The sequence below is a fragment of the Kogia breviceps genome, chromosome 9 (genome assembly GCF_026419965.1).
Source record: "Kogia breviceps isolate mKogBre1 chromosome 9, mKogBre1 haplotype 1, whole genome shotgun sequence".
NCBI classification, from domain to species: Eukaryota; Metazoa; Chordata; class Mammalia; order Artiodactyla; family Physeteridae; genus Kogia; species Kogia breviceps.
The window spans coordinates 35,555,908-35,581,109 of record NC_081318.1 but is presented as its reverse complement, the minus strand read 5'-3'; the positions used below and the strand labels follow the sequence as shown (position 1 = coordinate 35,581,109).

Here is a 25,202-nt window from a genome sequence, read left to right as displayed (position 1 = left end):
TCAAACCTTTTCTAGAAAGTTTTAAAAACTACATTAAGGTTTATAGCAACTTAATTTTGTCATTTTAAAAACTAAGTATTTTGTAAGAGTTTATCTTCTGATGACTCTTAAATATGACCCAACTATTAGTTACCTGAACCATAATATTTATTTTGACTCAAGCATCACTTCAATTCTGGTTTTTTTTTGGGGGGGTTGCGTTGGGTCTTCGTTGCTGCATGCGGGTTTTCTCTAGTTATGGCAAGCAGGGGCTACTCTTCGTTGCTGCACGCAGGCTTCTCATTGTGTTTCCTTCTCGTTGCGGAGCACGGGCTCTAGGCATGCTGGCTTCATTAGTTGCGGTGTGTGGGCTCAGTAATTGTGGCTCACGGGATCTAGAGCGCAGGCCCAGTAGTTGTGGCGGGCAGGCTTAGTTGCTCCGCAGCATGTGGGGTCTTCCTGGACCAGGACTCAAACCTATGTCCCCTGCATTGGAAGGCGGATTCTTAACCACTTTGTCACCAGGGAAGTCCCTCAATGCTGTTTTAAAATAATAGAAAAGTAACTACATAAAATGGTATATTTTAATTTTTGAAAGTTAATTTAATGTTACAAAAATTAGAAAGGATTGGCTTTAGGGAAAACCAGTAAAACTTCAGCAATCCTTGAAGAGCATAGTTGTGGGTATTTGAACTACAGAGCTCTCACCTTGCAACAGATTATACTGAAAATGTACTTTTAAATCATCTCAATTAATTTTGCATAGAAAGGAAAAATGAGAGGATGAGCTATGACATAAATTTCTGTAGGGTATGCTTATTTTAAGACTATCATTTTTGTTCTGAAATGTTATCATCATGCTAGAGTTTTCAAGATCCTATCTTCAGTTGAGATTTCAGAGATGAAAAATCGTAAGTAACTGCATAGTATTTCATAAAATTTCTTATTGTCTTTCAGGAAATCATCTTTTATCCTATATATCGTGTCCTCTCTTGAAGTTCAGAGACTTGTAATAAACTAGCACGCCTATTCTCAGCACATATAGACTGTGATAGATGCAGTAACATCAAGACACGGCATTGGGTGGGACACCTCAGTCTGACCTGGAGCACACTGCTACTGCAGGCTGGCTCTGCCTCTGCTGGGGTAACCGTTCACTGACTGCCTCCTTTCTGCCTTGTTCCACTGACAAAATCATTCTTTTCCCTCTACTGTCCTTTACTCCTAACTTTAAATAATTCTGTATTTAGTATAGAAGTTTTTAAGAATTTTAATTTTCTAGGGAGCGGAACAGCTCTCATACCAGTTGGCAAAATGCCACCTCTTCCCTGTTAGTATCATAGCGATTATAATCTTCTATAAATACAAAAAAGTGTTATATTTTGTGTCTTTGTTAGCTGGTATTAGCGATTTGCCAGAGTTTTTGTAAAGTCTTCTGTTTTCGGATGTATAAAGCATTTTGGATGTAGACTATCTTTGAAACATATGAATATTATCCATCTTGGATTGACACTATTAATGATTTTTTGGAATTAATATTTGTAAAGTACTTTAAATATGAGAAACACATTAGAGGGGATAAGTGTAGTTATTAATATGAATCCTTAATATTCAATTGCATTAAAAGAAAATCAGTGCTGCTTTTGATATTTAACCTTTAATATTCAGATGTATTAAAAGAAAACTGATACTGCTTCTGTTAGTTTGTCATGGAATAGGATTTGGTATTATTACCCAGAGCTGATAAGATTCAATCAATCTGTACAAGTGGTTTTCCCACATCAAACCCTATTCATTATTTATATATTTAAACCCTATTTTAAATTAAAATATCTCCTTTCAATCATTAATTTGTTTTATTTTAGATTTTTTGATATTTATATGGTCTTTTGTGTCATTCCAAGAGTATAGAATTTGCTCACTTATTCTTTAGTGTCAAATTATTAGTCTCCATCGTAAGACAACTGCTATTTTTGTAGGTCAAATGGATGACCATCTGCAGTTTTATATCAGCCTATTATTATTTTTTGTTGCAATTAATATGTTGAAATACTGTAATTTATGCTCTGAAGTCCATGAAAAAGAAAACACAGGTGTATTCCTCTTCCTATTTCCCTGCTGATTTACTCACAGCCTGGTGGTGTGTGCTTAGAGTTGGTTTCCTAAGATACTGGCTTTTGTTTTTCTCGCCTGCCATAGTCCCATGCCTAGAGAATACCTGGCACAGACTCAGTGTGCAGTAAATATTTACTGAATGAATAAACAAAAATTGGCAATCTTACAGTATTCAATCTATGTAGATCTCCACCTCTATGTCAGCAGTCGACTTGGTTTGGAGTTTTAGAGGTTGGATAAATCACATTAATCACGTCTCCTCCAGACTTCGGAAACTTCAGAGAAACAGACACAGGTGCCAGGCAGATGGAGATCAAAGTACCAGTTTTATTACTGGTAGAGGCTGAATTGGAGGACATGCATTATGTGTCCATATGAAATCGGCTTCAGCTCTGAATTAGACAGTGGTACCCTTCCAGCTGCTGGCCCAGTGGGACATCCACAGTCCTCTGTCACTGAGGAATGGATAAAAACAGGCCTGAATGTGTCTTCTCTACAGGTAGCACTGAACTGAGAAAAAGGAATTGAACGGGGCACATTCGTATGTTCTCTTAAACTCACCCGTGTGATGAGTCTCTGCCACTCTCATGGTAAGAAGTGAGGGACAGAATAAAACTAATTACATTTCTTGATCAAAAGTCTCCTCATGAAAATGTGAGGAAAAAGAAACAGAGTTTTCCCTGTTCCCAAAGATACTCTAATTAAACGTAAATCCCTCCATCCAATTATACTATTAATTTTTTTCTGCAGTTTTTGTTTGGCATTTATAAGATTCAATTTAAATTATTGTCATATATATACCAACATTTGCAGATCATTAAAATGAATATTGTGTATGATAGTGAACATAGGTAGACATTGAACTAATCTAATACAGTGGAGGGTTGGACAAGGTAAGCTTAAGAGTAAAACAATGAGTAAGAAAAGCATATTCATATTTCCATTTTTATATATGATATATATGATACATGCATTCACTGTGATCTTGGTTTCTACTAAAGAATTTTAATGTATTTGCTTCATTCTTATAGCTGACATTATGAAAAAAACCTTTTGGGTTTATCTCATGTGTACACATCCCTGATTTCTGGTGGCTAAGTTGGTATTCTACTTTGTGGATTACTATTGTGAGATAAAATATTTGCGGCTTCTACATTCCTTATTTCCAATTTCCATCTCAAACACAATGAAACAAAATAAAACATCATAAAGCAAATGGAATATATTAGTAAAGTCTGGCTGTATCCAAATGTCATAAGTAAATTATCCTTGACAGAATGAAACCATAAGCATCATCATTTTTTAAAAAAAATAAGAGCATTGTGGTTTGCGAATATAAAATAATAGATAATAATAAAATAATTATTTTAACGTGTTAACATTAAAGTCCTTCTGATTGATTGGCAAGTACATTGGTAATAACAGTTTGGCATTATTTATCATGAAATAGGACAGATACCTAATGTTTTAAAATAACTATATAAAAGGTAGAATTGTGAGCTAGTTTATTGTAGGAGATATTGTCTTCCATTCTACCCTTTGGAATTAACCATAAAGGAAGAAAAATATATGGTTTGTAGAAATTAATGCTGTCGTCTTATTGGCATCAAGGGAAGGGATTGGCAGAGAGGTCTAGTAGGACCAGAAGACTAGCATTAATTTCCTGTCATGGTCTGGGATGTAGTCCTTGGCCTATAAAATAGACTCACATTTCTGAGGATAGACTCATGTTCAGCAAGCTCATGAAATTAGTGTTTAAAACTAAAAAGATTGATTTATGGGAATAAATTATTTTTCTAGGGACAAAAATAATTAGAATATGAAGAATCTGTGAGTTCTGTGTATGTAAAATTTAAAATGAGGAATTTGGTCATTAGAAACTTTCTTTTCCTTTAGGCAGAGCAGCACAGTCAGCTGAAAAGCAACAGAATCACCAGTTTGCTTGGGGATGGTGGAATCAGAATGGAAAGGAAGTTCATGTATCAGCTGTTTTATGGTATTGGGCCCAGGCAATCTGATATAGCCATATCCACCATATGTGTGGTCTTGCTACTAGAATTAGAATAATAAAGCCTATTGGCTACCTATTACCCCTACCAATTAGGGGAGGAATATTCCAAATGTGAAGTCTAAAATACTATCTCCCCAGATAGTGCTTAGATGAACATTTTCAGTTATCTCTGTGACTTGTTTTCTTCTATGCTTTCATGCATAGAAATGGGATCTGTGTGGTAAAAGAGATGGAATCAAAAACAATAAAAAGTAACCTAATTTTAGCAGAATTACCCAAATAGTATGATACATGAATACATTAACTTTAAAAGAATACACTTTGCTTCTCTGGTAGAATTGCAGCATGCTTATGTGATATTTCAGTTGCATATATTGGACATTGTCAACCACTGAGGTTGATCAGCCCCCTCCTTGCCTTAGGATTTATACACATGATTATAATGCAGTGCAGTGTAATTCTTACCAGAGTGTATGCCAGTGCAAAATAAAGGGAAAACAGGCAGAAGAATTATTTCACATTATTCTATTATATTGCAGTTTATAATGCAAGGATTAAAGTTAAATCGAGTTACTATCAAATACATGTTTACTATAGCAAGGCTTTGTGATAAAACTGGGGATGAAAAGAGTAACATGATTCTTCTTCTCTAGAATGCTTATAATCACCACAGTGTAGGCCACTCATGATGTATTTGATAAACACTCTTAGAGAGTATTAAGAAAAAGGAAAAGTTTATAATACTTAGGCTTACATGGGTTTTTCCTGTACAGGACAGCAATAAAGTTAAATCTTAAAAGGTAGGCAGGATTTTGTAGGTAAATAGGGTTGGGAAGGAAATGGTACAATGTATAGAGGGGAAAAACGTAAGCAAAGCAAAACTTTGGAGTCACATGTGGGAGAAACATCAAGTGGTCTGTTGGCTCTGGAGAGTAGGATACTTGAAGAGTGGAAAAAGAGTAATGATCACAATACAGAAGACCTTACGTGTGAACTAGTATAAAACTAATAGAGCTTGCTGATCATATACTTGGGTACCTTGATCCATGCTAGGCACCAGAAAGATGAATAAAACGTAGTTCTTGGCCCTCCCAAGAGTTGTCAGCCCAAGGGTTGAGATAGATATAACATACTACAATACAAATTTCACCGTGGACGTACTGTGACAAGTATAAACAAAATACTCTAGGAGCCAGATGATCAATTCTTTTGGAGGTGTTGAGGAAGGTGGTTGAATTGGGTTTTGACAGATGAATAAATTTTGAACCACTGGTAAAGGCTAGTAAGGTCACTAGATGCACACAGAGCAGCATGCTAAAATGTGAGGAGGTGTGAGTTGTCTGGACTCTAAGGTTGGTGGCAAGGATGGCGGAGAGATGTGAGGCTGGTATGACTGGTTGGAATCTGAGTACCAGTCAGTATGGAGTTGGGGAACTAGTTGAGGTTGGAGCCCGACACCTACATTTGGATTCCATTTCTGTCGTTTACTATATTTTTAATCACTGGTACATTTCTTAACCTCAGTGTCTTGGTTTGCAGAATGGGGATGATGATATCAATTTAACAGTAGTATTGTTGTGATTGAAAATTAATATACTTACTGCACAAAGTGATGGGCATGAAATCTTCCCAGTAACAAATGGGAGTCAATAGTGATACATTCATTGTGTTGCTGTAAGAACTAAATGGAGTAAAAGAAAATGAGTATAGGACACCGTTTGACATAAAGTCCTCATGTTCAAATAATGGCATAAAAATAAAACTTTCAAAGCTGTTCAGTACAGTTATAGAGCATTGCCTTTATAAAAAATAATTCCCAGAATTTAGGAAAAGTTTTATCATTATCTGTGTGAAGATTAGTTTAAACGTATTAGCCTGTGTTGATTCTAGGTCCCTCTCTAAGTAACACCTCTTCTCATTTTAGGCCTGGATTCTGTGATAGTAAGTTTTATTAAAATCTGTATGATATTAAGATCATACTTTGTGCATATATGCATGTCCTTACTACATATATTACAATTAATTGTTATTTTACCTGTTTTCTCCACTAGACAGTGAGTGCTTTATCCCCAGTGCTTCAGAAAATGTTAGGCTCGTAAAAGTTGGCTGAAATGATCTTAAGCTTAGAAAGAATTAATATGCATATGTACTCTAAGTGTATATTATAAAAGTGCTTATTTTTTGACCTTCCTATGGAAAAGCCTGCTCTAATTGTGTTACCTTCTACACTCTGAAAGCAATGTGACATTTTCCTGTCCAAAGTTATGGGTTAGATGCATGTATTGTTAGAGGAGTAGAGATGGCCCTCAGCCTTACCCCCAGAAGAATTCTCTCCACTGCATCCTTGCTCACCAAGCAGCAAGAATTATAAGGTAGCTCTTAAATATAGGTCTTTCTTATAGCAATTGACTGTGTGAAAATGCCCCTGGGCCATAAGAAAATGATATTTTTCACGCAGTGGGAGTGACTTTTCAGAGTTGTGTAGTATTTAAAGACAGGAGGCTCTTCAAGAAGGCCATATTCTCTATTCCTGCACAGAATAAACAGCAATGGAATAGATATGGGAAAGAAGAGAGAATAAAAATAAATTAAAAAATAGTCTAAGCAAAACTGAAATAGTGTGAAGCACTGAATATATTAGCTATGAAAGAATAATCTTCACTTGTCTGGCAGGATTGTAATATGGTTCTGTTGTGTGCTATTTCAGTTGCTTATATTGGGCAGTGTCAATCATTAAGGGTAGTACTATTTATCTCCAGCCATTCATGTTTCTATAGCAACAGTATACAGGTTTATGCAATTATATATTATTATATCAAGTCATACTTGATATATTTTGGTACCAGTTTCTGTCCTAAACTCATACAAGTTTTGTATAATATTCACTGCCTAATGGCAGTCCCTGCCCCCATTATTTCTTGAGTCTGGGCAAGTAACACATGAAGTGGAAAGCCAACTTGATATTCAGTGGTTAGACTAAATCTAAAGAACTGAAGTCCCATTTTATTTTAGTTCAAAAGCTGCTAGTTTTTCAAATAGATTAATTATACTAATTTTTACAAGTTGGTTATATATTAATCAAATTTTTAATTTTATAAAGTTTTCCAAATATAAAAAATTATGTAAATTTTAATTATATTATCATTTAAGCCATAGCCATTTAATGATAAAAATTAATTATCCAATCATAAGAACATAAGGTTTCAATGACAATAAAAAAATGAAAACTGTAGTTCTTTATTACTTAGTCTGAGTTAGATAAGAATTCAATTTTAAAGGGGTAAAATAACATGTGACCTTCCCTTTTAGAACAGTGTTTACCTTTCCCTTTTAGAAGATTGTTAACATTTTAATATACTTAGTTTGGTCATGCTAAAATATATTCTTTTCTCTGCTTTTGAGTTTCTCTTTTCAGTAGTAACAACTATATTTGGTATATTTCTTTGTTAGCACTTTAGAACCACCTACTTTACTAGATAAAACTTTCTCCCTATTTACTTGGAATTTTGAGTCACCTTTTTTTGTGGCTATGATTTTTTAAACCTATTTGTATTTATTTGGTATTATTAGCAAGACATATTGCCTGTATAAAATACCTTTATTAAAATTTTAAATTATTTTAATCAGTCATACCTTTTTATCTCTCCAACATATTGCCCCTTCATTCATTGCTATTTGGTAAATCATTTCTGCCTTTTTTTCCACCCATTTATTTAGTTTCGTTGTCCAAGCACAGGATAATCACATTGTAGCCATAGCTGACATGAGACTTCTGTTTTCATAATGCTGTGAGTGTTAAGAAGTCTTTTATAAAGTTTGATAGTAGAACTTGGTGATAGTTGTTTTTTTTTTCTTCTAAAAGTATTACAATATAGAAGAAAATAATAGGAAAAATATTGATAAACCTACATTATTATATAACAGTATCTGTTGTCCATATATTTACATGGATTCATGACTGCTGTCATTGTGTATATACCATTTTGTATTCTTTGTTTTTTTAATAAATTTATTTTTATTTATTTATCACTTTTGGCAGTGTTGGGTCTTTGTTGCTTCATGCAGGCTTTCTCTAGTTGCGGTGAGTGGGGGCTAGTCTACATTGAGGCGTGTGGGCTTCTCATTGCAGTGGCTTCTCGTCGCGGAACATGGGCTCTAGAGCTCCCGGGCTTCAGTAGATGTGGCGCATAGGCTCAGTAGTTGTGGCTCATGGGCTCTAGTGGGCAGGCTCAGTAGTTGTGGCGTGCGGGCTTAGTTGCTCCACGGCATGGGGGATCTTCCTGGACCAGGGCTTGAACCCATGTCCCCTGAGTTGGCAGGTGGATTCTTAACCACTGCACCACCAGGGAAGCCTTACCATTTTGTATTCTAATTGCTTCCTTAACTTCATAGTATGACATTATTTTGATAATTGTTACCTGTAATGAATATGCACTATTTCTTCTGATTCATAGTGGGAATTTCCTTACTTCAAATGAACAGTAATTCATGTAGCATCATTTACCCAAAATGGACATTATTTCAAGTTGCTTTTCTTATCCTTTGGTGGTAACCCTTATTTGATATAATTCAGGATGTCTCTGCTTAGGAGAAGAAGGAAAGGGGAAAAAAAAATGGCAGTTCAGACTTTACTTTTCAAAAAGTTTTTAGTCAAAGAAATTCCACCACTTTCATCACCAATACCACAGCAATAATAGAAATTTTTCAATATTCACTTGATTGAGGTAGTCCTAAGGTAAATGGACAAATGTAATTTTTTGAATGCCTATTTTTTCTTGAAGAGTTACCTGAACAAGGCATCCACTCAAACTTCTTTTGATTAAAAGAAAATTCTAAGTTCTTCTAAATTCTAAATTAGTTTAGTTGCAATTAAGTGGCATTGTATGCTTATCACCATCATTCTTATTAAGTGTAGGAGTAGTAGTAGCATGAAGTGTATTAGTTTTAGGACAAATTTATGATACAGCAAATTTGCAGTGTCAGCTGATTGTTATACGTCTTGTAGTATTGTCTTATAATCAATATTTTAAATATCTGTCAGCAGTCTGTGGTTATTGAAGTTTAATTTTATTATTTAAATGACTTTATTTTATGACTATGATTTTAGTTTTACTGGCTTAGTTCTTCTGTTACTATTTTTCATAATTTTGATACTAAGCCCTTTAGTCAGTATTAAGCTCTGAATTATAATGTCCTTCACATGGGTAAAAACAGTTCACTTTGTGGTTTTCTGTTTCATGACACAATTTCCAGGAAATTGTGGGGGGAAATGGGTACTGCCAAGACAATTTATTTTGTACTTCACTATGTCCTAAAATTTATGGCCTAGAAACAAATAAGTAATATCAATATTTTTCTAAGAAATATTTGGATTTACTATACTTAGGGCCGAAAAAGGCAGGGGAAAAGAAGGTATAAGGATCAGTCCTAGGCAAAACAGGCAAGTAACTTTTTTTTTCATGTGTATCCTCTCCATTTTCTGTTTATCCCCTTTATTTCCCCAGCGAATGGGTAGCATTTATTCTAACTCCTCCACATGGTATCTACAGCCCCTCTTGTCTCTTTAAGGCTGTGCACTGCAGTAAATCGTCCTTCTTCAGAAGTGGAATTTTATATGCTTTTGTTCCTTTCTTCCTTTCTCCTAATTAGATCATAATTTGTGTGCCATGATCATGGGAACTTTTTGAACTGAATGACTTAAAATATCTGATAAATTATTGATACTGTGTGGCTCCTTATTTTAGGCTCCACAGATACAACTGTGGCCATGACCCAAGATAAATAACTGTTCTCAAGACTTGTTGGGTTCAGTCTTCATGCTCTTCTCCTAAGCCTTGCTCCAATTCCACTCACCTTAAGGATATACTGCTGACTTTCCAGCAGATAGAAAGGATTTATGGCAGAAGTATATGTACCTATTTAGTCATGTGAACCAGACCAGTCCCTATTTTCCAAGACAAGAATGGGCGGCTTCCAGGGGGCCCTGTTGAGAGAATTTGTCTTCAAGCATAACATGGTGGTTTAGGAGTAATCCTTGACATTGTTTCTGATACTTTGTTAATTTATCCATTCATTCATTCACTAATTTGTTTTAATTTGCATTTGTATCTGTATTTATTAAGCATTTGCTGTGTGCAGGTATTATGTACCATGCTGCGGAGAGAAACAGGTCTCTTCACCTTATGCAGTTTGCTTATGGTCTAGTAGAGTAACTAGGCTACAAGGGGCTATGGAAAGAAAAACAGAGAAGCAAATATGTTTATAATTAAATATGTTTCACATTAAAAGGGGTTTCCATGAGTTGCTTCATGAGCATAAAGATAGTATTGTAATTAATTAATTAATAAGTTAAAAATTTTTATTGCAGTAAACTTGATTTACAATATTATATTGGTTTCAGGTGTATAACATAGTAATTTGGTATTTTTATAGTACATACAAAGTTATTATATTATAAAATATTGACTACATTTCCTGTGTTGTACATTACATCCTTATAACTTATTTTGTACCTAGTAGTTTGTGCCTCTTGATACCCTTCATCTGTTTGCCTGTCCTCCCACCTCTCTCCCCTCTGGTAACCACTAGTTTTTTCTCTGTATCTGTGAGTTCACTTCTGTTTTGTTATATTCGTTCATTTGTTTTGTTTTTTAGATTACACATATATGTGAAAACACAGTATTTGTCTTTCTCTGTATCACTTCTTTCACTAAGCATAATACCCTGCAGGACCATCCATGTTGTTGCAAATGGTGAAATTTCATTCCTTTTTATGGCTGAGTAGTATTTCGTTGTCTATATATTCCACTTCTTATTTATTCAATCATCTGTTAATAAACACTGAGGTTGCTTCCATATCTTGGCTGTTGTAAATAATGCTGCTATGCACATTGGGTTGCATGTATCTTTTCAAATTATTGTTTTCATTTTCTTTGGATAAATACCCAGGAGTGGAATTGCTGGATCATATGGTGGTTCTATTTTTAATTTTTTGAGGAGCCACTAAACTGTTACCCATTGTGTCTGCACCAACATACATTCTCACCAACAGTGTACAAGGGTTCCCTTTTCTCCACATCCTTGCCAACACTTGTTATTTCTTGTCTTTTTGAACAGTAGCCATTCTAACAGGTGTGAGGTGACATCTTATGATAGTTTTGATTTTCATTTCCCTGATGATTTGTGATGTTGAACATCTTTTCATGGGCCTGTTGTCCATATGTGTGTGTTCTTAGAAAAAAATGCCTATTTGGATCCTCTGCCCTTTTTTTTTTTTTTTTTCTGTACACAGGCCTCTCACTGTTGTGGCCTCTCCCATTGCGGAGCACAGGCTCCGGACGTGCAAGCTCAGAGGCCATGGCTCATGGGCCTAGCTGGTCAGCGGCATGTGGGATCTTCTCAGACCGGGACATGAACCCGTGTCCCCTGCATCGACAGGCAGACTCTCAACCACTGCACCACCAGGGAAGCCCTCTCTGCCCATTTTCTGATTGGGTTGTTCGGGTTTTTTTGATATTGAGTTGTATGAGTCTTTAAAAATATATTTTGGATATTAATGCCTTCTTGGACATATTTGTTTGAAAATATTTTCTCCCATTGAGTAGGTTGCCTTTTTCTTTTGTTGATGGTTCCTTTACTGTGCAAAAGTTTTTAAGTTTGATTAGGTCCTATTTGTTTAATTTTGCTGTTGTTGCCCTTGCCTGAGGAGACAGATCCAGAAAAAATTGCTAAGACATTTGTCAAAGAACATACTGTCCATGTTTTCTTCTAGGAGTTTTATGGCTTCAGGTTTTACATTTAGGTCTTTAATTCATTTTGAGTTTATTTTTGTATATGGTGTGAGAATATAGTTGTTTCATTCTTTTACATATAGCTGTCTAGTTTCCCAACACCACTTATTGAAGAGACTGTCTTTTTCCCATTTTATATTCTTGCTTTCTCTGTCATAGATTAATTGACCATATGTGTGTGGGTTTATTTCTGGGCTCTCTATTCTGTTCCATTGATTGATCTATGTGTCTGTTTTTGTGCCAATACCATACTCTTTTGATTACTGTAGTTTTGTAGTTTAGTCTGAAGTCAGGGAGCATGATACCTCTAGTTTGTTCTTTTTTCTCAAAATTGCTTTGGCTGTTTGGGGTCTTTCATGGTTCCAAACCAATTTTAGAGTTATTTGTCCTTTTTCTATGAAAAGTGTCTTGGGTATTTTGACAGGGATTGCATTAAATCTATAGATTGTTTTGGGTAGTATGGACATTTTAACAATATTAATTCTTGTAGTCCATGAACACCAGATATATTTCCATTTATTTGTATTTTCAGTTTCCTTCATCAATGTCTTATGGTTTTCAGGTGCAGGTCTTTGACCTCCTTGGTTAAATTTATCCTTTGGTATTTTATCCTTTTTGATGTGATTGTAAATGGAATTGTTTTCTTGATTTTTCTTTCTGAGAGTTCATCATTAGTGTATGGTAAGTGCAACAGATTTCTGTATTTTAATCTCATATCCTGCAACTGTACTGAATTCACTTATTTGTTCTAACAGTTTTTTTTGTTGGAGTCTTTAGGATTTTCTATATATAGTGTCATGTCATCTGTAAATAGTGATAGTTTTACTTCTTTCCTTCTGAATTGAATGCTTTTTGTTTCTTTTTCTGTCTGATTGCTATGGCTACGACTCGTAATACTATGTTAAATAGAAGTGGCAAGAGTAGGCATCCTTGTCTTGTTTCTGGTCTTAGAGGAAAAGCTTTTGGCTTTTCACTGTTGAGTATGATGTTAGCTGTGGCTTTGTCATAAATGGCATAATGGTAGTATTTAAAGCAATCCCAAGGATGTGATGGTTCTGGAAGAAGACACATATGAGTTGAGTCTTGAAGAACATGGAAAAATTAGTTACAAGATGAAGAGAAAAAGAATCCCAGAAGAGAATGAGTGCAGGAGATAGTGTAATCTCAGAGACCTATAAAGAGTATTGAATAAATGGACAAAAGGATTACTCTTACCAGTAATATATGAAAGTGAGAGTGCCAATTTTCCTGAAGGTTTGCCAGCAAATGCATTGTAATTTACCATAATATTGTTTGTACTTGAATAAACAAAAACCAATTATTAATGATACTCAAATTTAAATGTCTTTGCTAGCAAGCATTTTTTTTTTTCATGTCGTCTTCCAGTAGTACTATTTTGGTTCATATAGTTTTGGAGTTTTGTGTTTTCAATTTGCATATTCTCTTTGAATGTTAAAGACAGTACTCTATTTTTTTCTGTAAATACTTTATTTTCTTTGTGTGCTTTACTTTAAAATAGATATTTTTCATATTAAAGAAATTTCTTTCAATTATTGCTATTTAGTATTTTGGCTAGAAATGTGTAGTAAAATTATCTTTTGCCTGTTCATAAGCGTATTGATGTGATTTAGCTTAAGATGTTACAGATTTGTGTACATCATTTTTCCATCATATGTTTCTTTAACCATCATTATTAAGTATAATAGGGCCATGGTCTGTTTTCTGAGAAATAGCTTAAAGCTTTGATTCAGTTGGGTCTTTGTATATTAGTCACACCCATAATTCATTTTCTGTACTTTCTAGTTACTTTAAATTGGAGCTTTAGAACCTAAATACCCTTGAAGAGCAATCTGAGGGTAAAATTCTTCTGAGGGTAAAATATTTTTACTATTTTCCCAGCTTTTTACAGTTTTACATCTATATCTAATTTAATAGTAGTTGTTTGTTGTTGTTGTTTGTTTGTTTTTGCGGTACGCGGGCCTCTCACTGTTGTGGCCTATCCCATTGCGGAGCACAGGCTCCGGACGCACAGTCTCAGCGGCCATGGCTCACGGGCCCAGCCACTCCGCGGTATGTGGGATCCTCCCGGACCGGGGCATGAACCCGCGTCCCCTGCATTGGCAGGCAGACTCTCAACCACTGCGCCACCAGGGAAGCCCAATAGTAGTTGTTTTAAGTCAACTTATCTTTAGCGATTTTTCCAAAGCATTCAATTAAGTTTTCAAAGTATTCTGCTTTTTTATTTTTGAATTCATATTTTATTCCATTACCTAATGAATGTTTAATTTAATCATGGAATCACAATGACAACTTCAATAGGAATAAACAGGTTCAAACCATAGAAAATAGCATACTCAAGTAATTCAAGGAAAGTTTAATAAAGGGCCTAAATAACAAAGGGGTAGGCAGGGTATAGGGAAATCATAAGGGATTATGCAACACCCAAGAATGGTTATTCCAAAATTATGTGCCTCCTTCTGACTTCTCACTGGTTGGACCTGACTGGAAGCTGAAGATATATATTGATGGGTATGGCATTGCTCACTTTGATAGAACAGACAGGAGAAAGAGCAGAGTGGAGAGTGGCACTGAACAGGCAAGCGAAACATATTTGGCAGACTTATGAACCAACACAGTCAGTCCTGATTTAGCATAATGGAGAACTGTATACACCTCATATGTGTTCACATTCACTGTGATATGGGCATCAGTAAGTGTATTTAGTAAAAGGAATGAGGAACATTGTTGATCCAATGAGTGAGTTAAGAGTGCTTCTGCTCTGGCACTCTGAACTATCAGCAACTTACTTTCCCCAAATTTGTTCTTACTCTTCATATCCAGATTAGGATTTCTATCTTGATCTTTCTAACTCTTTCCAAATTAGTGCAGCTTTCTTATCCTCTAAGGCTTCCCGTATCTGCATTAAATACTCCAGCAAATAAATTAGGCTGTCAGTTTTTTGTTTTTTTTTTTATAGTCAAGAAAATTTCAGTGAAAAATTTGGAAAAAAGTTTTTCCTGGTGGTTTGGGTAACTGTTGTATTCCAAGGAGTTGCTTTAGTTATGGTTATTAGATTTCTTTCTTTCCCCCTCTTTATTATGTAATAGTTGATACATACAAAAGAATGTATGTAATGTTTTCATAAGTTCTGAACTGTAATAAGACAAACATTGTGAATCCACACCCAATAAAAGAATTAGAACATTACCAATAAAATGCAGTAATTCATATTCACTATTTAATATTCCATTTTATAATTATCCCATATTTTGCTTATTTATTTTATTGTCTGTAGACATTTTTAGTTTGTTTTTGCTATTGCAAACAACAGTAGAACATTTTTGTACATTTCATACATATTTATTAGTGCACATATGCAAGAGTTTCCCTAGGGTCTTTCCTTAGGAGTGGGATAGCTCAGCCATAGTGTGTGCATGTTCAGCTTTAAAAGACAATGCCAAATTATTTTCCTAAATGTATGCATCAGTTTACACTTCTGCCAGCACATATAAGTCTTCTACGTGCTGTATATGCTCATCAGCATTTGTCAGACAAGTCCTTTTTTTTTTTTTTTCTTTTGATCAATCTAATGGGTTAAAAAAAAGGTAAATCATGATGTTCTTAATTTGCATTTCCTGGATTACTAATCAGGTTGATCAGCCTTTAATTTGTTTAGTGGTCATTGGGCATTTATGTTTTTTTCTTCTTCCCTCTCCCATTTTTCTGTTGGGTTATGCATCTGTTGCATATTGACTTGAAGGAATTCTTTATATATAGTATTTATAAGTTGATAGATACATAGATAGATAGATAGGTAGATAGATAGATGGCAAAAACAGTCTCTTAATTTGTGATTATACATAGTGAATTTATTATCCTAATTGATGGTATATCTTTTTACTTTAAATGACTTGATGAAGTGAAAGTCTTAATTTTAACTTAATTTATCCATGTTTCTTTTATGGTTAGGATTTTTTGTTTCTTATTAAAGCAAACATTTCCAATTTTGCAATCACAAAGTTATTTTTTCTTTATTTCCTTCTAGAAATTTAAAGTTCTGTCTTTTTCATTTAAGTCTTCCTTCCATTGGGAATATATATATATATATATATATATATATAATATATATATATAATACATATGTATGTGCTTTGTGTGTGGTATGATGGAGATAAATTTCATTTTATTCTTTATAGCTAACCAGTAATTCTAGCACTGTTTTTGGCAAGTCCATGCCTTCTCTGTCCTATTCTGTTGTCATCTATGTATGACCCTATTTGGGGGGCTTTCTTCTGTTTGATTAGTAAATTACTCCATCTCTGAACTTCACTGTCTTAATTACTATATATTTCCTAAGACTTCCGCTTTCTTAGACATGCCTTGGTTATTCATAGGTTGTTGCTTTTCCGTATGAATTTTACAGTCAGCTTTGTAGTTTGCATAAAAGCCTTTGGGATTTTCGTGGAAATAATATTGATTCCATAAATTAGTATGGGAGAACTCTGAGTGATACTGAGTCTTCCTATTGATGAACATTTTATTCCTCTCTATTTATACATTCTCAGCTTCTTTCAATAGAGTTTTACAGTTTTCTTTATGAAGAACATGTACAAATTTCTAAATATTTATATTTTTAGAATCTTTATACCTTATGTTTTTTAGTTATTATACAAAATACATTTCCTATGTCAACGATTATATTATGTGTAAATCACCAGTTTTATTGTTTCCTTTTAAAATCTTCTACCTGTTATTATTTTTTTCTTTATTTCTCAGCTGACAAGAACTTTAAGGAGAGTTTACAGTGTTGGAAGAAGCACTCACAGTGGGCATCTTTGTTCTTTTCCTTATTTTAAAGAGAGTATTTCCACTGTTTTTGGAAGATAGTTGATAAGATTTAAAAAGTTATATTAATAGATTTTAAGAGTTGTAAAAACTCTCATAGATGTGACCCCTCTCACATGCTGTTTGTGCCTTCGAGAAGAGGTTCTCCCCGATTTGCTACTGAATTTAAATTATAGCTTTACTGTTGTTAACTTTTCCTGAATGTTGTGATTAAACCCTACTTGATCACAATAGATTCCCTATTATTCTCATATCCTGCTGGCTTTGGTTTGCTAATATTTGTTTAGGATTTTGGCCTGTTATTTGTCTTTCTCAAATAGAACTTTTCTGACTGAGCTATTAGGGTGGGAGTTTTTTGGTTTTATTTTTGTTTTGTATTGTGTGGCATGTTTGTAAGATTGGAAAGATAAATTCCTTCAAAGTTTGATAGAATTTTGCCTCTTGCTTGTAAATTAATCTGGGTCTTTTGTGGCTTTTCTTTCTTTTCTTTTCTTTCCCTTTTTTTAGGAAATTTTTTTTTTTTTTTTTTTTTTTAGAAATTACTGGTTCATCTTATTTTGCCTTTCAACTGCTCCCTCTCCTTTTTCTAGCAATTTTTAACTTTCTTCTGTATTTTGTCATAATGTTCATATTATTCTGTTATTTTCCCACTGAATTGCTTTTTTTGTTTGTTTGCTTGTTTCCCCCTCTTTTCCCCTCTGACTTTTAGTAAATGCTTCATATATGCCAGGCAGTCTGCAAAAATCTTTACAAAAATTATTACATTATTTTTTCCCATTTTACTTATAAGCGGCTCTGAGAGGATAACAGGCCCAAAGTCACATAGTTGGTGGTGGAGCTGAATTGCGCTTGTTTTCCTTATGGATCACACAGGCTCTTGTCAGTAGAACACAATGTCCATTTTCTAATCCCTGAGTTGAAGGAAGTGAGCCATGACATTTGTCTGAAAGATTCAGCTTGGAGGGAAAAAAAAACAACTCGTAAAATGTTTTGCCTTCCATCTGTGACTTTGAAGCACATTTTAAAGCACTCCAGTTTACATTTTTATCCATTATTGAAAATCCTAATAGATTCTATTTTGAGTTTTTAACAAATGTTATTATGGAAATATTCTCATTGTAGCTTTTCCCTTTGTACACTAAATAAAACCTCAGATCATTTGTTTGACTCACAGGAACATATTGTGGTGACTTGGGATGCCTTTGTGCAATGACTTGATGGTTTTCTTCCTCCAAATATAGTCATTGGTTATTCTCAGCCACTCCCTTGAAGATGGAACAATTCATATGAAACTTGAAACTCTTCACCACTTTTTATTTATATGTCCACTAACATTTGGCACCTTTCTGTACAATGGTTGGGCTGTTTTATGTTCCTCTAAATATTTACTTCATCTCATCTTCTTTATTTTAATGTGCTTCAGCAAGAATAGCTTGCTCTTAGAATTCTTTGTTTAGCAGATTAGAAAATGAGAATTTCCAGCTTTCCAGTATATTTGGAAACATTCATGTTGCCATTTAAGCTTTCAGCTTTTGAAAGTTTGCCATTTCATTATCTCTTTTCCATTTTTGTCAGATAACGTGGTAAAAATATCATTGTTATGTATGTCTTATTTACCTTAATCATTCTCTTTATTATTTTGTTAATTTCTTAGTTTTATGCAGGGGACAACATCACTGGTATATATTTCTCTTACAGTCTTTCCCAATATTGATTTCTGCTTGAGTCAGCCTAGGTTGAAATTCTTACTTATTTTAGTGTTAAGTTGCAGTAACACAGGCTTCAGTGAAATCCATTTTACCTACGGCTTCTTCATTATTTGAAGTTATAGACTCCAATATGTTGAGCCACTGAAATCTTTGCAAAAGAGAAAAGGGAATCATTTTCTCCCCCTGAAACTTTGGTGTACTAAACCGGTGCTCTATGTCAGATTTCATGAAGTTCAGACAAATTTTGGTACGCGGGTTTGGAGTAATTACATAATGGTAATCATTCGTAAAAATAGGGAATACTATTTAGAGTGTTTCGACAATTATAGATTTTATAGGAAGGCTGCAAGATTTCCATCATTTTGTAATGGTGGAATCACTGTGAGCATGGAAGAAATTCAAAAAGTTTGTGGCCTGACTTCAGGGTTGAGGTTCAGTTCCCTTCTAGCTGAGGTTTTATATTTCAAATCAGTCAGTCTTTATTTATTTATTTATTTATTTATTTAGTGTTTCTAGAGGAAAAATAAAAACCAAACAAAACACATTTTATGCTCAGAGCAAAGACCCCAAACACCCAAACAGCATTCTGATTTGTCTATCTTCTAGTCCCTAATGCTTTTACTTTCCTAAAGCTTTGTGCTTTCTTTTTCTTCAGTAAACACTTAAAAAATATATTGCTTGCCATTGTAATTCAACACAAGGACCAGAGAGTTGCAAGCCTTTCTTGAATATCTGTTTTAGATGTCTGCATTTTACTTATGTTGTGAAACTTCATTTTTACAGAGTTAGAGGGAATTTATTTATTTAGGTAGAATTCGTTTATTGTTTCTCTTATAATAACTATTTTCTACCCTTCTAAAAATATTTGAGGTGGTTTACAACATTCAGTGCAACAAAAATTATGAAGCAAAGAAACAGAGCAAAAGGACAATATCAGTGGGAAATTTAAAATGAAATAAGGAGCAAAGTTAATATATACATGGACAATATCAAGTCTAATGTCCTTGCAAGAGATGGGCCACAAACTGGGCTCTCCCTAACCACAGATGGCAAAAGAAAGATATGGTAATTTATGTGACTCACACAGTATCTGTAATATCACAGCAAACCAGTCTTACCAGGGTACTGAGGGTATGGCGAAATAAAAAAATTCAATAATCCCACTGCCTTCAATGCAATAATAGGTTCCACTGGGGCTTTTTCATATGCGTTTCTTAATTTATTCTGATGGCATATCAGAAAAGACTCATATCAACAAATTTAGTTCTTTGAAAGATCAAACTATTCTACTAGACAGATCTTCCTCAATTTACAGTGGGATTATGTCCAGATAAATCCATCCCTGGGTTGAAAATATTGTATGTTGGAAATGTATTTAATACACCTCACCTACCAAACATCATAGCTTAGCCTAGCTTACAGTTGGGCATAGTCATGTAACACAAAGCCTATTTTATAATAGCATGTTGGATATCTCATGTAGTTTATTGAATACTGTACTGAAAGTGAAAACCAGAATGGTTGTGTTGATGCAAAATGGTTGTAAGTGGATGGGTTGTTTACCCTCATGATCACGTGGCTGACTGGGAGCTACAGCTTGCTGCCACTGCCCAATATCACAAGAGAGTATTGTACCACATATCACTAGCCTGGGAAAAGACCAAGTTTCAAAATTTGAAGTACGGTTTCTATGGAATGCATATTGTTTTCACACCATTGTAAAGTCAAAAAATTGTAAGTCGAACCATCTTAAGTCAGGGACCATCTGTAGTATAATACTATCTGCTCATGTGACCAAATCAGATAAGTTTCAGATTATGCCACTGTGTAGTCCCCAGAATGGGATGCACAAGAGTATCTCTGAGTGTTGTTGGAATGACATACCAAGATTTTTTCTGCCTTTTAATTTTGTTTTAGCTTTAATAAAAGAAAAATAAACTTTAAGCTTCAGTAGTCTTACTCTATAGATTGAGACTGTTGTACTCAGTTAGTGCCTTGGTTAGATTGTCACATGTCCTTTTAGTTTCAAGAGCTATCTTGAAGAAGAGAGAAGGTATCCCATGAGGCACAGAGTTTAATTGTGGTACCTTCACTGTTTAATTCATTACACTTAGACGATATCTGATTAAGCAGATTTTTTGGAATGTTTAATTTTGTTTTACCTGTGAAATAAGTGACTTAAAGTGTGAAAATAATAGTAATGTCAACCAGCAAACAGCAAGAAGAAAAGAGCTACTACTTCTACTCTTAGCCCTTTGTCATTAACAAAACTAATTTTAAAACAATCTAAATAATTCTGACAAGAAGTCAGCCAAAAATATTTGATTATTAGAAGGACTATTTGAAATAAAGATTTACTTCCACTATCATTAAATATGTACCTCTTGTGCCTTGAAATAGTAGGTACTATGAACCTATTATAAGTTATACGGTATATTTAGAACTAAATATCTAGAACATGAAGACAAATCCCATTTTCTTCAGCAGTTCAGATTCAGTTGATACTCAACCAAGTATTTTACAAAATTTCACTAAACACAATGATAAATAAAAGTCCCATTTGTGACTCTTAATAGTGAAAGACAAAAAGCATATCCTCTGGGAAATCTCATGTTCTCCCTGTCATAAGAAGTTTGCCATATAATTGGATGAAACTACAGATGCCTCTAATTTGTCTCAGCTTACCTTATTTCTAAATTTTGATTGAATTAATGAGTAAGGAAAAAACTTACTGAAAGAAACTTATTCTATAGCAAGAGAATCCTGAAAATGGATTTTAGAAATGTTTCATCATTATTTATAATGCTTTCTTTTTGCTGAAAACAGTATTGTGTCACATATCAAAAACTCTCACATTTGTACACTTAAAACATTTGGAAATAGCTTTTCTAATCTATTTTTAAAACCTACAAAATGAAATGTTTTCATGAGCTTTGAAGCCGTTTGTCCAAAATGTAAAAGTTCCAGTCAGTTTTCAAAAACAACTGACTGTAGGGAATATGAAAATTTACTTAATGAAATGTTTATATACTGACTGGTTTCATACAGAGAAATCACCCATCAGCCTGGCCCAAGATTCTGGGAGCCTTTCAGACCTTTTCTATGGGTAGACTTGTGCCTACTAAGATTCCTAATTAGAGGGATTTGCCAGTTTCCTTTTTTTCAGCAGCTTGTAATCTCTGGCTCCCTCTTTTATAACAGATGAAGGAGTTTGGAAAATAATACCATGATTTAGTAAACAGATAAAGATGCACTTCCATTTTGATCCATGTGAGTCATTGTTATAAAATTAGGTCGTCTTGTGAAACTAAATAGGAAATAAAATGTGAAATTTAAAAAAACCCTTGAAACCACACCTTCTAGTTGTTGCTAAGGTAAAGATATTCAAAAGCATGTTTGGAATGAGGTAATAAGCAAGATGGCAGAACAGGAAGACCCTGACCCTCCTTCCTTGCCCAGAAACCCAGATTGAACAGCAGTATATGGACTAATTCCCTTTACGAGAAATTCAGAAACCACTTAAAAGATTCCTGCAACCTGAGTAAGGATAAAACCAGCTTCAGTGCAACTGGTGGGAAATTTGTGGTGTCTCTCAATGTAGCTGCTCCCCTTGGCACAGCTGTGGTCAGGAGGAAACGCCCAGCTCCCAGGCTTTCCCTGGCGAGGAAAAGACTGGACCATGCATGCAGCCTTCTGACTTTTCACAGGTGTGGGAGGGCTGCCTGATGGACTAGCTTCTGTCTCACTTGTATTAGAGTGCTGATGGGACAAGGCCTATCCTAGCTAAGAACAAAAAAGAACTGGGCACCATATTGCTGCTCCAGAGGGCCTATACAGCTTTGGGGCCCCTGCCTTAAGAGAGAAAAGGAAGAGTGGAGCATATTCCCAATGTACTAGCTTTTCAGGAGACTGTCTGAGGAATTCGTTTCTGACTAGCTCAATTCAGGGTCCTGATGCGACCTGGCATCACTGTTTTTTTGGTTTGTTTTTTTTTTTTTTTTTTTGACATCTCTATTGGAATATAATTTCTTTACAGTTTTGTGTTTCTGCTTTATAACAAAGTGAATCAGCTATACATATACATATATCCCCATATCTCCTCCCTCTTGCGTCTCCCTCCCACCCTCCCTCTCCCATCCTTCTAGGTCGACCTGGTGTACCTACATACATACTCTTGATGCCTACAGGCTGCTGAGAACAAAAAAGATCTGGGCAGCATGCTGCTGCTTGAGGACCCACAGTATAGCGGACAGACACCAGAGGGAGCAAGAGATTACAACCTGCTGAAGAAAAGGAAACTGGCAAATCCCTCTAGGAATCTTAGTAAGCACAAGTGCAGAGAAGATATATCCACAAAACAGGTTTGAAAGTTTCCCAGAATCTTGGGCTGGGCTGATGGGTGATTTCCCTGTATGAAACCAGTCATTAAAGACTGGGAGACATATCAATACAAAGTTACAAGGAACATGAAGAAACAGGGGGAAATGGCCCAATCAAAGCAACAAACTACATCTCCATAAACCAACCCTAAAGAAACAGAGGCATATGAATGACCTGACAAAGTATTCAAAATAACCTTCATAAAGATGCTCATTGAGCACAGAAAAACAATGCATGAACAAAATGAGAATTTCTAAATAAGCCTGTGTCTATTGACTACCTTTTATCCATAATTAATAACCTTAAAAAACAAAAAACGCCTGGCCTCAGTGGATTTGCCAGTGAATTACATCAAGCATTTAAGGAGGAAATTATACCAATTCTCTATAATTTTTTTCACAAGATAAAAGCATAAGGAATACTTCCCAAATTGCTCTATGAGGCCACCATTACCTAGTACAAAACCAGACAAAGATATTGCAGGAAAAGAAAAGTACAGACCAGTATTTCTCATGAACATATGTGTAAAAATCCTCACAAAAGATTAGCAAATTGTATCCATCAGTGTACAAAAAGAATTATTTACCATGACCAAGTGAGATTTACCCCAGGCATACCACACTGTTTCACCATTTGAAAATCAGTCAGTATAATCCATCACATCAACAAGCTAAAGAAGAAAAATCACATGATCCTATCAGTAGATGCAGAAAAAGCATGAAAAATCCAACATCTGCTCATCATAAAAACTCTCAATAGAAAAGAACTTCCTCATCTTGATAAAGAACATTTATAAAAAACATAGAGGTAACATTATGCTTAATGGTGAGAAACTAAAAGCTTTCCCACTAAGATCAGGAATAAGGCAAGGATGTTACCTCTGACATCATTCCTTTTCAACATTGTGCTGGAAGTCCTAGATCATGCAATAAAACAAGAAGAGGAAATGAAAGATATATAGACTGGGAAGGAGGAAATAAAACGTTTTTGTTTGCAGATGACATGATCATCTATATAGAATATCTGAATAAATTTCTTAAAAAACCCCGTGGAACTAATGAACAATTAAAAGCAAGGTTGCAGGATACAAGGTTAATATACAAATGTTAATTGCATTCCTATATACAAGCAGTGAACACATGGAATTTGAAATTAAAAAACAATACCATATATATTAGAACCTCACAAATGAAATACTTAGGTATAAATCTATCAAGATAGGTATAGGATCTATATGAGGAAATCTACAAAACTTTGATGAAGTTAATCAAAGAACTGAATAAATGCAGAAGTGTTGCATGTTCATGGATAAGAAGACTCAGTACTGTCAGATGTCAGTTCTTCCCAAATGTATCCATAGATGTAGTGCACAATCACACATCACAGCAAGTTATTTTGTGGATATTGACAAACTGATTCTAAAGTTTATGTAGAGAGGCAAAAAAACCAGAATAGTCAACACAATATTGAAAACAAATTTGGAGGACTGACACTACCTGACTACAAGATTTACTACAATAAAGCTGCAGTAATGAAGACATTGTGATATTGCCAAAAGAATAGGGGAATAGATTAATGGAACAGAAGAGAGAGCCCAGAAATTGGCCCATATAAATATAGTCAACTGATTTTGACAAATGAGCAAAGGCAATTGAGTGGAGAAAAAATAAGTCTTTTCAACAAATTGGTGTTGGAACAACTGGACACGCACAGTCAGAAAAAGTGCATCTAGGCACAGCTCTCACACCCTTCACAAAATTTAATTCAAAATGGATCATAGACCTAAATGTAAAATATAAAACTAGAAAGTAACATCAGAGAAAATCTAAATGACCATGTGTTTGACAATGACTTCTTAGATGTAAAACCAAAGGCATGATTTGTGAAAGAAATAATTGATAAGCTGGAATTAATTTAAATTACAATTTTTTCCTCTATAAAAGACACTGTCAAGAGAATGAAAAGAGAAGCCACAGACTTGCAAATATGTATTCGATGAAAGGACTATTATCCAAAACATATAAAGAACCCTTAAAACTCAACAATATGAAAATGAACAGCCTAATTAAAAATGGGCCAAAGACCTTAACAGACACCTCACCAGTGAAGATATACAGATGGCAAGTAAGCACATGAAAAAATGCCCTACACCAATGTCATCAGGGAAATGCAAATTAAAACAAAGATACTACTACAAGCTTATTAGGACCACTACAAGTGTCCTGAACGCTGACCACACCAACTGCTGATGAGGGTAGGGAGAAGCTGAACTCTCATTCATTGCTATTGGGAATGCAAAGTGGTACAGCCACTTTGAAAGAGAATTTGGTGGTTTCTCACAATACTAAACATAACACTTACCATTTGATCCAA

General features: G+C 34.7%; 1 protein-coding gene across 17 annotated transcripts in view; it reads left to right on the top strand.

Moving 5' to 3' along the window:
• FOXP2 (forkhead box P2) overlaps nucleotides 1-25,202 on the top strand; it is a 534,423-nt gene that overhangs the window by 112,403 nt on the left and 396,818 nt on the right. Inside the window, exon 1 of one of the 17 annotated variants that reach the window (XM_067042295.1) lies at nucleotides 22,743-22,810. The exons of the other annotated variants lie outside the window; for them this stretch is intronic. The gene's annotated coding sequence lies outside the window, so the exon portion shown is untranslated. Of the gene's footprint in view, nucleotides 1-22,742; nucleotides 22,811-25,202 lie in introns of those variants that run through there. 17 annotated transcript variants of the gene reach the window in all.